The 12,397-nt window shown below is 38.6% G+C and overlaps 1 protein-coding gene and 1 long non-coding RNA gene across 2 annotated transcripts in view; both read right to left on the bottom strand.

Moving 5' to 3' along the window:
- LOC135236708 (nuclear receptor corepressor 1-like) overlaps nucleotides 1–3,942 on the bottom strand; it is a 124,797-nt gene extending 120,855 nt beyond the window's left edge. Inside the window, 1 exon segment of the mRNA XM_064303205.1 lies at nucleotides 3,558–3,942. The gene's annotated coding sequence lies outside the window, so the exon portion shown is untranslated.
- A 1,475-nt stretch (nucleotides 3,943–5,417) lies between these two features.
- On the bottom strand, nucleotides 5,418–6,634 carry LOC135236102 (uncharacterized). Its single transcript, XR_010324512.1, has 3 exons — nucleotides 6,513–6,634; nucleotides 6,316–6,387; nucleotides 5,418–6,128 (listed from the first exon to the last, which is right to left on the bottom strand). It is a non-coding gene; the product is annotated as an uncharacterized LOC135236102 (long non-coding RNA).
- Nucleotides 6,635–12,397: the final 5,763 nt, after the last annotated feature.

Here is a 12,397-nt window from a genome sequence, read left to right as displayed (position 1 = left end):
GACAGAAAACAGGTCATTCACAGGTTCCAACACAATATCTGTAGCACTCACTCAGTCTTTTCACGAAAAAAAACTCCAAACTCCCACACCTTCACAGCTGTATGGGCTCCTACTTATACTGAGCTTGATTAGGTAGAATGGCTTTCAGGTGGGTTTAACAAGGGGGCGGAGCTGGCAATTGGAAGGGGGTGGAGCCACCGGAATGGAAAATACCAGCCTTCCACTGCAGCTCCCTTCATGGCCTTACAGTAGCTATATATAGTCACCGTTTGGATTTTTTTGGACAGTGCCCACTGTACAAGCCTCTGGAGGCAGTGTTATGATCTGGGGTTGGTTCAATTGGACATGTCTAGGCTCAGCAACGTTATGTGGCAATAAAATGAAGTCAGCTTAGTACCTGTATGTACTGAATGACCAGGTTATCCAATCAATGGATTTTTTATTCTCTGACGGTATGGGCATATTCCAGGACAACAATGCCAAGATTCATCGGGCTCAAACTGTGAAAGAGTGGTTCTGGGAGCATGAGGAATCATTTTCACACATGAATTGGCCACCAGAGTCCTGACCTTAACCACATTGAAAGTCTTTGGGATGTGCTGGAGAAGACTTTACGGAGTGGTTCGACTCTCCTGTTGTCAATACAAGATAATGCAATTCTGGACGGAAATAAATGTTGTGACATTACATAAGGTTGTCGAAACAATGCCACGAGGAATGAGTGCCGTAATCAAAGCTAAAGGCGGTCCAATGAAATATTAGAGTGTGCGACATTTTTTGGGCCAGGCAGTGTGTGTGTGCATATATATATATATGCATAGGTGGGCATATAAACAAATACATCCACAATGCAGTTCCAACAGAGAGCGCTCACCAACAACAACACCAGCACGCCTTCCCACAAAGCTACTTCACACCCTGCAGCCACACCTGTGGATTTAAGGATGCCTTGATTGTTTAATTTCCCTTAACTGTGTGTCGTTCGGACTGTTAGCCACTTGGGAGAACCCATGACTCCTCCTGCTGGAGCCACCTTGCCTTCACGTAACACCCCTCCACTACTTTTCCCCATGTCTTTCCACTACATATATAATGTACTGTATATATACTGTATATACATATACACACACACACATATATACATATACGCATGTATGTACGTATATATGTAAATGTGTATTTGTGAGTGTGTATATACATGTATGTCTATATAGCCTATATAATTTGCCTGATCGTATATATTTTTAGTATAGTCATGCTATACATATGAATTAGAGAACATCGCTATTAGTGGCAGCAGGATGTCCCGTACATTACAATGCACTGCTCATCACACTGTGCTGTTGGTCCAAGGACAAATCCTGAGAAGGGGTGTGGGGAGGAGGAGGAGTTTGTGATGGTCTGGTGTTTATTTCATGTTATCCTGTCTTGTGTTGGGTGCTTCTGCTTGTGTTTTTGTTTTTGTTGTGCCTGCTACAATCCAACTGGTCTGTGTATATATTGTTTTGTTTATCCTAATAAAAATTAAATCACAAAAAAGTATATTGTCCATGAGCAGAAGCTGAAGCATAATTGGGTTATGCAGCAAGACAATGATCCAAAACACAAAAGCAAACCCATGTCTGAATGGCTGAATAGAAAAAATGAAAGTTTTGGACTGGCCTAGTCAAAGTCCAAAGACCTATTAATTTGTCTGAATTAAAGCAGTTCCGCATATAAGTGTGGGCTAAAATTCCCCCACAGCATTGTGAAAGCATATGAAATTATAGTAGCAGTTATTGCTACTAAAGGTGGTGCAACAAAGTTTAAAATAGCCTACTTTTTCACATGGGTGATTGATAATGTTTTTCATTACGTATATGAAATAATTCATTTAAACTGTGCTTTGTGTTTACTCAGGTTCCTTTTGTCTGATAAGACATTTTGTCCAAAGATCTGAGACCATTCCGTGTGACAAATATGCAGTAATAGAGGAAATCAGGAAGGGGACAAATACTTCTTCACAGCACTGTACCTTTCAACAACAAGGCTGTCACACAGAGCTCGATCAACATAACCAGCTGTGTATTTCATAACTATATATCACTTCATAACATAGGCACACATGTAACCGCTCCCGACATTTTAATTTAATTAGGCTACTGTCAATGATACTGCTGGCAATGTTCCAATATTTGTGAAATCAAGCTTAAGACTTCGTAAAAGGACAGTAGAAAATCTGTTGAATGCACCAAACACAGAGAATTCTCTTTCATGTTGTAAAGCTACTGATGGAGGAAACTGCTCACCAGTTAGATCTAGAAACAGACTTTCTATCTCAGAAAAGAACATAGATAAGTTCACATTAGAATCATTTAACTGTTCTCTTAAAAAGGAGACAGTACTTTTAGCTGGCACAGAAAGTTATTGTTTCTGTCATGAGTTATGTTTCTTGTTTGCCCACTTACCAAGAATTCCTGACTCGCTATTATTTATTCAAAACAGAATTAAATTCCCTAAACCACTGAAAAAAGGAGAATTCATTCACAACTAAGAAAAAAGTATCAAACATTTTTAAACTTTCAAATGTGACACTCAAAAGCATACTGGACTTCAGATGTATTAAACAAGAAAAAAGAAAAGAAAAAAACCCAGTCACTACAGTAATTAGCCTACAAACAACAGAGTGACTCAAAATTGCCATTGTACGACTGTACCCACAGTAACATGTATGATACGTACCTGACAATAGTCATGACTATTCATGGTCAGTTTAAAATTAAGCGTGAAAAGCAAATATTGAGTTTGTTATTCATGTGCAAATACCTAAAATCTAATTCAACTTTCCCCGGTTATATATAAAGTTTTTTTTTTTTTTTTTATAAAGTGCCCACTCCACAGCAACAATTTCGCTAGTCTTCATTTTTATTTAAGAACTGTATTTGAATTGCAATATACCAGTCTAGCCATAAGTGCATAACACATCAATCATATTTGCAGAACAGAAGTGATGCCGTACACCATTTTTGCTAGGGCGAGGCACACACAGCTAGCTTGATTCCTAGTGATAGTTCCCTGATATGGGGACAAACCATAGACCGTAGAGAAAAAAGTTTCCTTCTCTTTGCGGCACACATATAATTGCTGGAAATAGTCGATGTACAGTTAGCTCGCTCTGAGTCGACTAGCTAGCTAACGTTAGCTAAATAATAGCAGCTATTAATGTTATTTATCAACACTAGACAGATAGCCTGGTTAGTTCGTTAACGTTAGCTAACTAGTAGACGACTTTAGAAGAACCGTAGCGTTCTAACGTACGACAATAAATGTAATTTGCCAAGACCACTGGTGAAGGTTGAATAAACATTTTTCTAGTTAACCCAATGCTTGATAAACTTTAGCTAACTAGCTAATTATCAGGCTAACGTCGTAGCTATCCGCCCCTTGTAGTTAGCTATCACAACCCGTCCGCCATCTTTCTCAGCCTTGACAGCACCAACGTTCATGGCCAGCGAGTTGTTTCATTAGTGTAGCCTACTGCTCATTCCGTGCAATGAGGGAAAAAAACTGACACTTACCTCATTTCAGCACCACTAGATGAATTTTTATGACAACAAAATTAGTTACAGGCGTGTTTCATCATAGCAATGAGGCAGCCATGTTCAATATGGGTAAATGACCAGCCCTATTCCAGTGCTGAGTGCAACTTGAGCTGCAGCACTGCTGCACTTGTGTAGGTCATTGCAGAAAATGGCATATGTTTTTCCACCAATTTAAATGATGTTGTAACTACTCGTTTTCAAAAAGGCGTTATGCAATTTTCTTGTTGAAAAAGCTATTCTGAAAGTACTGGACTATAAGCGAATAGAATGTACACATATATAATATTTTATTTTACACATCAAATAGGACATTACGGTGTGACACTAAATGTTTCCCAGCAGCGGTGGTCGCTCGCAGTCGCTCTAGCAAAAAATAAATAAATCTGGGTCCGTACGCAAAATAAAACCGGGTGCTTCCTGATTTTAAAAGAAAGTTCCATTGACAAAATCGATAAAACATAACTCACATTAGGAGGAAGTAAAGAAGGGCACAACAATAAACCTGGATTTGGCTGTTGTGAACCTGTTGTGAAATCACAAAAAATAAAAACCTTCTAGTTCCGAATCAAATCGTTGTTGGGTGATGCAAGCTTCTTAGTGTGTGCTGGTTATGGACTACCACAACAATTGACGGGGATTTCACTGAATTAGTGGGGGACGCACGTACTAAATGTAGCATGGTTCACCTTACATTAAGTAAAACACCAGAGTCAAGTTTATACAAAACCAAACAGGTTTATTAACACACGATTGGAATCTTTAAGGTCTCAAGCTATCAGCTGGATGCAACAGTTGTTCTCTGTTAACAAAACATAACACAGCAAACCAAGATTAAACACACGGAGGTTCTCAGGTATGCACACAAGTTCAATGATTATGTGGATATCAATAATAAATAAAAAAAACGTGGCAAGGCCCTCTGTGGACATACACACACGAGAGAGAAACAACATTAATTCCAGCACAATATATAGATATATATATAACATTTGACCATCAACACTTCTCAATCACTTTAAAATACAAATAATGAACATAATATAATTTATTGCATTCAATAGATACGATACCTATTTAAATAAAACAGAACAAAATGGCTCGCCCGCTTGTATGGCAATCACTTTAGAATACAAATAATAAAACATACTATAATTTATTATAATTAATGGACACAATACCTATTTAAACATTTAAACTAAATTTAAACATTTGCTTTTGCAGTAGCTATAGACCAAACATTGCATAATTGAAACCCCCAAAAATAAAAGGTCACTACAATGGTTTGATTTTTATCATTTATTTACAGATGACTCCTGCTGAGGCAATCACCCTCTGAGGCGGAACCTGGCACCTTAATGCTAAAGCACATTAAAATAATGAAACTTAATTATTAAAAAATTATAAAATATTATAAATGATAAAAATATTATTGTAATTTAGATCCGATAATATTATACAACTGTAGAATTGAAGAAAATGCAATTACCAATTATTTTGGACAAACATGTGTGCTTTTGAGTGTGCGTAGATTCTGAGAACTAAGAACAAATCCCAAATAAGAAAACATTGGTGAATGTCAGAATCTTCATGAAAACTGTGTAAGTGGGTTTTAAGAAGAAAATTCTTCTTAAGAATGGTTGGTGAATGAGGCCCAATGTCCTCAATAAAATCAAAAACAGAAAACAAAGAGCTGCCAGAAAACTTAGAACATTTCTTTTGTTTAGTCTACACTGCTCTCTACCCCTTCCTGGGCCGGCCCTAGCAGTTTGGTGGCCCTAAGCAAATCTGTCCGAGCGGGTGTGGGGGGGGGGGGGTGCTGTTGGATTATGTCAGCTAGTTACGCGATAGGGGATGAATAACGTAATTGCTAAAATAACGTTATTTACCTTAGATAAACATTACATTGTGTGGCCCCCCCTCGTGGTCGTGTGGCCCTAAACAACCGCATAGACCGTTTCTGCCACGGGCCGGCCCTGACCTCTTCTCTCCGTGACCTTCGAGTCTGTACCTCCCCATGGAGCCAGTCAGAGCCTCTTTCACAGCCAGTTCAGTGGCCAGTCTTATCCTCAGTTCATTCAGCTGCTCTTCCAAGTCCTGGACTGACCTTTTGCCTTGCTCTTGCTCCGGGCTGCACACTGTTCGCCAACCCGTGGTCTTCGGGACCTTGTCACGTTTTATATTATACTATACCAGTGCGTGCGCTATCACTACCTCCCACCTGGTGCATCCAGTATAACAAATAATGACTCTGATGCAAGGTGACCCTGCTCGCAGCGCCACATTTTTGTAGTATGGTTCACCTTAGTTTACATTAAGTAAAACACCAGAGTCAAGTTTATACAAAAAAAAAATCGAACAGGTTTATTAACACTAGATTGGAGGAATGTTTAAGGTCTCAAGCTATATCAAAGCTGGATGCAAAGGTTGTTCTCTGTTAACAAAACAAAACACAGCAAACCAAGGTTCAACACACAGTGATTCTCAGGCATGCACACAAGTTCAATGATTAGGTGGATATCAATAATAAAAAAAAAACGTGACAAGGCCCTGTGTGGACATACACACAAGAGAGAGAAACAAGATTAATTCCAGCACAATATATAGATATATATAACATTTGACCATCAACACTTCTCATTCAATCACTTTAAAATACAAATAATAAACATACTATAATTTATTACATTCAATGGATACGACACCTATTTAAATAAAACAGAACAAGATGGCTCACCTGCTTGTATGGCTCAATGGGTCTACCAACCACCCGTTCTTCCGTCCTGCTGTGGCCTTCACCGCTAAGCTTCTATGCCAAATACAATGCGGTTGTCATACAATATTGTTTTCACACAACATTAAAAGTCCCTTGAGTACTAAAACCCTGTATTGTTACAGCTTGGGCCTTTGTCATTGACATATCATCAAACATACCTTTAATTCTTGCTTGCACCAATCTAGCAATGATCTAGCGTACAAAGCGATTTCCAGGCCAGCCACACGCCATGAGACACCTGCCCGGAGTGAACAAGGGTCGCACACTCTGGGTTTCCTCCTCTTATTTGCAGGGGTAACCTGCACATTTATGAAACATGCCTTCTTAAAGGGGCAGACTCACTTCGCCACATAAAGATGGCCTACCACGGTCACGTTATCAATATTATGTTTAAATCGCAAAATCAATATGGTTGTTCAACAACTGTTCTGCCATGCTGTGGCAGAAGCAATTGCTAAATAAAATTCCAAATATAGCCAAGTGACAACGTGGAAAGAGTCATAATGAAGCATGTTGTATTATCAGATCACCCTCAATCGGAAAGAAATCAGTGAATCACATAAATTGCAGTCAGCAGATACAGGAAAGGCAAAACTATATAGGCTACAGTTATATGCACCAGTTTGGGCACCCTGGTCAAAGGGAATGTTACAATGAATCTCAAAGTGAACAGAAGCTGAACTGACCTCTAATGGGACACAGTTATATAAGACTTTCTTTTGCAAACCTTAATGTATGATTACTATACTTTTTTTTTTTTTGTAGATTAGAAATAGTATCTTTATCTTTATTCCATTTATTTTGCAGTGACAATTTATAATCTTAACATACATTTCAGCAATAGAAATCTGATTAATTGTAGACATAGCTAAAAGATCATTTTCATCTGCAGCCCCTCAGTAAAATGAACACACAGTTCTAATCAAAGATCATAACATTAATTGCAGCAGTGCTGTGATCAGATGAGACTGACTGGTTGAGCTGGTTTGAGATTTGTGGAGGTGGGATGGGCTGACCTTTATGTTGGTCCTAGCAGGACCCAAAAGTGCAAAACAAACCCATAAGATCAAAGATCCTCTGGCATATTTCACCACAGCTATGACATGCATTTCAGTGTGAGTGTCCTTGATGTTATATCCTTAATGCGGTTTCCGTTCTCTTTAGAAAAAGTCCAGCTATAAGTATAATTCACATACCTAGATAAGAAGCATTCTAAGCAAGTAGCTAAATAATACAGGAGGGACATGTTGGGGAAGTTCTTTTCTGGTGCTTGCATATGAAACAGTGTGGTGATACATGAAAAATATACCCCTGCAGATAAATGATTGGTGTCTTAGTGGTGATCACATAGAATTTGTAAGTTCGTTACATTAGAGGCATTTAGCAGACATTAATTTATCCATAGCAACTTAAATAAATCTTTCTCAGTTTTACATAGTAAATCCATTTATAAGCAGGATATGTTACTGAAGCAATTCAGCTTAAGCAGCCTGCTCAAAGTGATTTTATATTCTATTATTGTCATAATAAGTATCCTTACCAAGTGGTTTGACAAATTGTGAGCCAACAATCTTTATTGTAATGTATAATGCTTTGACAATCACCATACCACTTGTAGAAATGCAATAAAATTAATTATAATTTAAGAAGAAATCCATATCCATAGGACTGGTCTGAGTTACATGAGTTACATAAAGGACAACTACACATTAAAAGCCAAGCAAAGGCTGTGCATGTTTTGTTTGTGTGAGAGGAAGGGAGGGGCAGGAGAGAATGCTTCATGATCTCACAGGGGACTGGCATTCCAGGGTTATCAGACATGAGAGTCTGATTTGGATTCAGCTTCCAACTTCTGCACATATAACAACTGAATATGTGTGTGCCGAGTTTATCCTGGACTTAGAAGTCAAAAACTAAATCTGTGCAACTCCGTAAGAATGATTTAATGGTCACATTTCTTTGTAAACATTAATGTCTTCACCCTGTCTAACTTGCCTATCTTAGTTTTTCATATTTTAGAATAGAATGGAATACTTACTTTCTAGAATGGGTATTCAAATAAAGGGTGATGTTCTGGGATGTGTATTCAAGTATTTTCAATTACTAAAGCTCTTATTTATAAAATTTTACTTTCTGATATTTGGTTATTTAAAATAAATATGGCTGTTAATTTTAACAAATAATATTTGAAGCCTTATGTAACCTGGGTATTGTGAATGTTAATGTGTCCTTAGCATCCATAAAACGTATTTCCCTCTAATACATACTACAATAATGTCACAGAAAATAAGTTTCCAAAGAATTATCATCATTGTTTTGTTTTTGCTTTCTGACCTCTACCATACAGTATTTTCACCCTTGCCCAATCACTGCAATATCCACTCAATCAGACTAGTATGACTATCATGTATGGACAGGTGATGTTAAAAAAAAAAAAAAATTCCCAGGATTAAACACCATAATTTTAGTACTACAATAAAAAGATCAATATACACGGTGCAGTGGTTTTATAAATGCTTCATTTACAGGAACTAAAAAGCTGTGCATGCCATAGTATTCAATTTCACATCCTGATAGCCTTGGTATATCGAGGAGAAATAGTTCTCATACACTGATGTTCCTCCCAAAGGTGCTGATTTATTATGCAAACACAAAAACATTTTGGCTACAAGTGTGCAAATAAATCATACATTAAATAACATTTATGTATAACAGCAGTGTGTGGATACTGTCTCTCTCCTTTGAATTTTTCATCGCCTTCCACCTATAATTGTGTTGAATGTACACTAAAACTTGTCCTGTTATAATTCCTGTTATATTATCAAATAACATAACTGAATATGTCTTGATCTTTCTTACCAATATGGATATGAATTTGGGGAGCCATGTTCAGGTAAATCACTTTCTTAATTCAGTAGTATGTCCCAATGTCCAGAACTGACTATAGTGCTGTTGACAACACTGCTTGATTTGATAAATTTATAACAAACTGATTAACAGCACTAAATCCCTAAGGAAAGAAATTGGTTCCAGATGAAATACTGCCTTCTGCCTCTTGAACCAATAGCTATCTTTAGTTTGTGTTTGAAACTGTAGCTAATTTCAGCCATTCCTTTACAAACTGGTAATGTAACTGGAAATAACAAATTGTATATACTGTCATCTTCCAAGTCTTAGAAAAGCATGCGAAAATGTTATTTTGCTGGGTAACAACCAGCTTTGTCACAGCCCTGAGCTACTGGCTATTGAGTTCATCTTAGCTTAGGGTACCAAAATGACCAATTTAATCCCTCACTTATAACAGGGCTTAAGAGCTCACACTATACTTTTCCTGAGACAGTGTTTAGAATTATACTAAGTTTCAGTTTAAAGACACATTTAGTCTAGCGCGGCAAATTTTCCCAGCACAAGGTCTTGAGGGTCTCTAATCACAGTCAAATGGTTTTAAAATGGTTTAAAATCCCAGTGACCTGACCTGAGAGGACACACACATTTCCAACATACTACTTACATTGGCATTTCTTGGTCATGTGATTACTTTCAATGTCTGAGCAAACAACTTTATATTTTAATTGTATCTATAGTCTGTCAAACAAACAATATATTCTAAGGCATCTTTAGCAAGTTGAAGCTAATTTTCATCTAACTGAGAAAGATAGCCATTGACCCCCACTACCTTCTTCATTAAAGCCCATCACAAGATTGTTTGATATTAAATTACAAAAATTCCTCCATTCTTCTCCCTGTCCTTTAATGAAAAGACAACTCCACTGAAGCCTTCTGCCGTGTCATAGCCAATTTTAATACTCCCCTGCTTTTGGAAGCCGGAAATGGTGACCTCTGTCCCACTTGGAGCAAGCACCAACAAAACAGACACTTTATATTTCAGAAACTGATTTCAGCTGGCAAGGCGATATAGAAGCAAGCTGTTGTTTATGGTTTTCAAACATGAACATTTTCGACAAACACCATCCATTTCCAGAGCTACAGCCAGCCGACTGCCCAGGCTAAGGTGTTTTTCACTGAATATATATCCAGGAGCATCCAGCCTAATAACATTTTATTTACTCTACTGAAGTTTCAGCGCTCCTTCACTGCAGTGCATGAGTTACACACCTGGAAGTGGCAACTGACACCCATTTAAAATGTCCATTTGGTATTAAAACCTTTGGCATTGATCCTCAGTGTCTTGTGTATACAGTGAATGCACCTACCTTGCTCTGCATGATTTTGTTCCCCGATATTAGCCACCTACTGCTGGGAGTCCACTGAGATAGTACACAGAGTACTTAATCCTGCCGGGGTTAAGCTGGCTCGGAGTCAGCCAGGGTTATGTTACAGCTTCTGCTCCTTCAGTCACACATCAGGGCCCCACAGGCTATCAGCTGTAAGCGACAGACCCCTTATCTCTGCTTTGAGTTTGCTCACCTGTAGTACTATGTGGCCTAGAGTGTGGGAAATACTGCAGTGGCTGGCCTGCAGGTCAGTGCCCTGAAGAAGCTGCAGTGTGAGTGGTACAGAATCACACAAAAGGGACAACTGGAAATTCAAGTAGGAAAGGATAAAAAAGATTAGACGTGTTCAAAAATGAAAAAAATATCTGCTTGTATAGGTAGAAGTTGGGGAATTTGATAAAATGGAAGATCAATAATATACATTGCTCTATAACATCTTAGCCACTGATGGATTGATCTACACAATTGAAAATAAGCCTGAAGGTGAATTTCTCACAGAACATAGCTTTCATAAAGGCAAAGGTGAATAAATAACAAGAGTGCCATCTGCTGGTTAATTTATGTATACTTTTAATTTATATTCAGTTGACTGTAATGATAAACTGTATATGAGACTGTATATGAGGTTTATAATTTATTCAATTTATGGCACAGTAATACAGAACAGTACTTCCCAACTATATGCTGGAATATGCTGTCTTAAATTATATACAAACCAACATGCGTATTTGTGTATCAGAAGCTCAGTATAAAATCATATCTTTATCAATCAATCAATCAAATTTTATTTGTATAGCATATTTTACAGCAGTTGTCACAATACACTTTACAGACAACCCTGGCCTAAACCCCCACAGGAGCAAGCCTAAGACAACAGTGGCAAGGAAAAACTCCCTGTGGCAGATGGGAAGAAACCTCGGAAGGAACCAGGCTCAAGGGAGAAACCCATCCTCCTCTGGTCGGCTCAGGGTGTAGATTTGTGACCAGCATGCCAGAGACACTGGGAGCTCCCAGCCAGCAAACTGGTGCTGTGGGCGCCAACACACAGGCATCGATCACGAGGGCGTCCCACAACAACGTACATGGACGTACTAAAGGAAGATGCAGGGGTGGAAAGTACTGGCAAGCTAGCCAGATGCATGGAGGATCGAGATGACTGGAAACGCCGCTGGAGGGCTTATCTGAGGACCACCCAGATGATTGATGTCAGTCAGTTTTATCAGAGTTTATAATGTGGCTCAGATGATGGGTGGGGCCGGGTGGCGGTGGTGGGGAGCAGCAGGTTGGTTATGTACTCTGGTGCACATACATGCAGAGCTTTAAAGTTCAATTCTGGATATGTTTTTTATATGCGTGTCAAAGGATAGATCAGGATCGATGGTGACACCAAGGTCATTAACGACCATATTAGGTTCAGCCAAACAACCATCACAGTTTAAGGTGAGAGTAGACATTTTCTCCCTTAATATTTTGGGACCTAATACCAACACTTCTGTCATGGTTCTGTGTTCCTGTTTGTGTTTCCCTTGTTGGGCCGCCAGATGGCGGCACTTCTGTTTTGTGTCCAGCTCCCCCTGTTTAATGGTATGATTGTTTTCAATTTGTTGTAGTCTGTATCTCCCGGTCACTTATCTCCCCAGTACTGTCTCTGTGTCTGTGTTCCCTGAGCTGCTTCACTCCCCTGCATTTGTGTGATTTCACTATTCGGGTGGTTCCGGGTTTTCGTGGTTTCCCCCCTTCCTTCCAGTCTCGTTTTTACTTACTTCCTACTTATCTCTAGTTTACTAATTTCTACTAATTCTTACTAA

The sequence above is a fragment of the Anguilla rostrata genome, chromosome 12 (genome assembly GCF_018555375.3).
Source record: "Anguilla rostrata isolate EN2019 chromosome 12, ASM1855537v3, whole genome shotgun sequence".
Classification (NCBI taxonomy): domain Eukaryota; kingdom Metazoa; phylum Chordata; class Actinopteri; order Anguilliformes; family Anguillidae; genus Anguilla; species Anguilla rostrata.
Note: the sequence above shows the minus strand (reverse complement) of the source record. Positions and strands in the feature narration are given on the sequence as shown.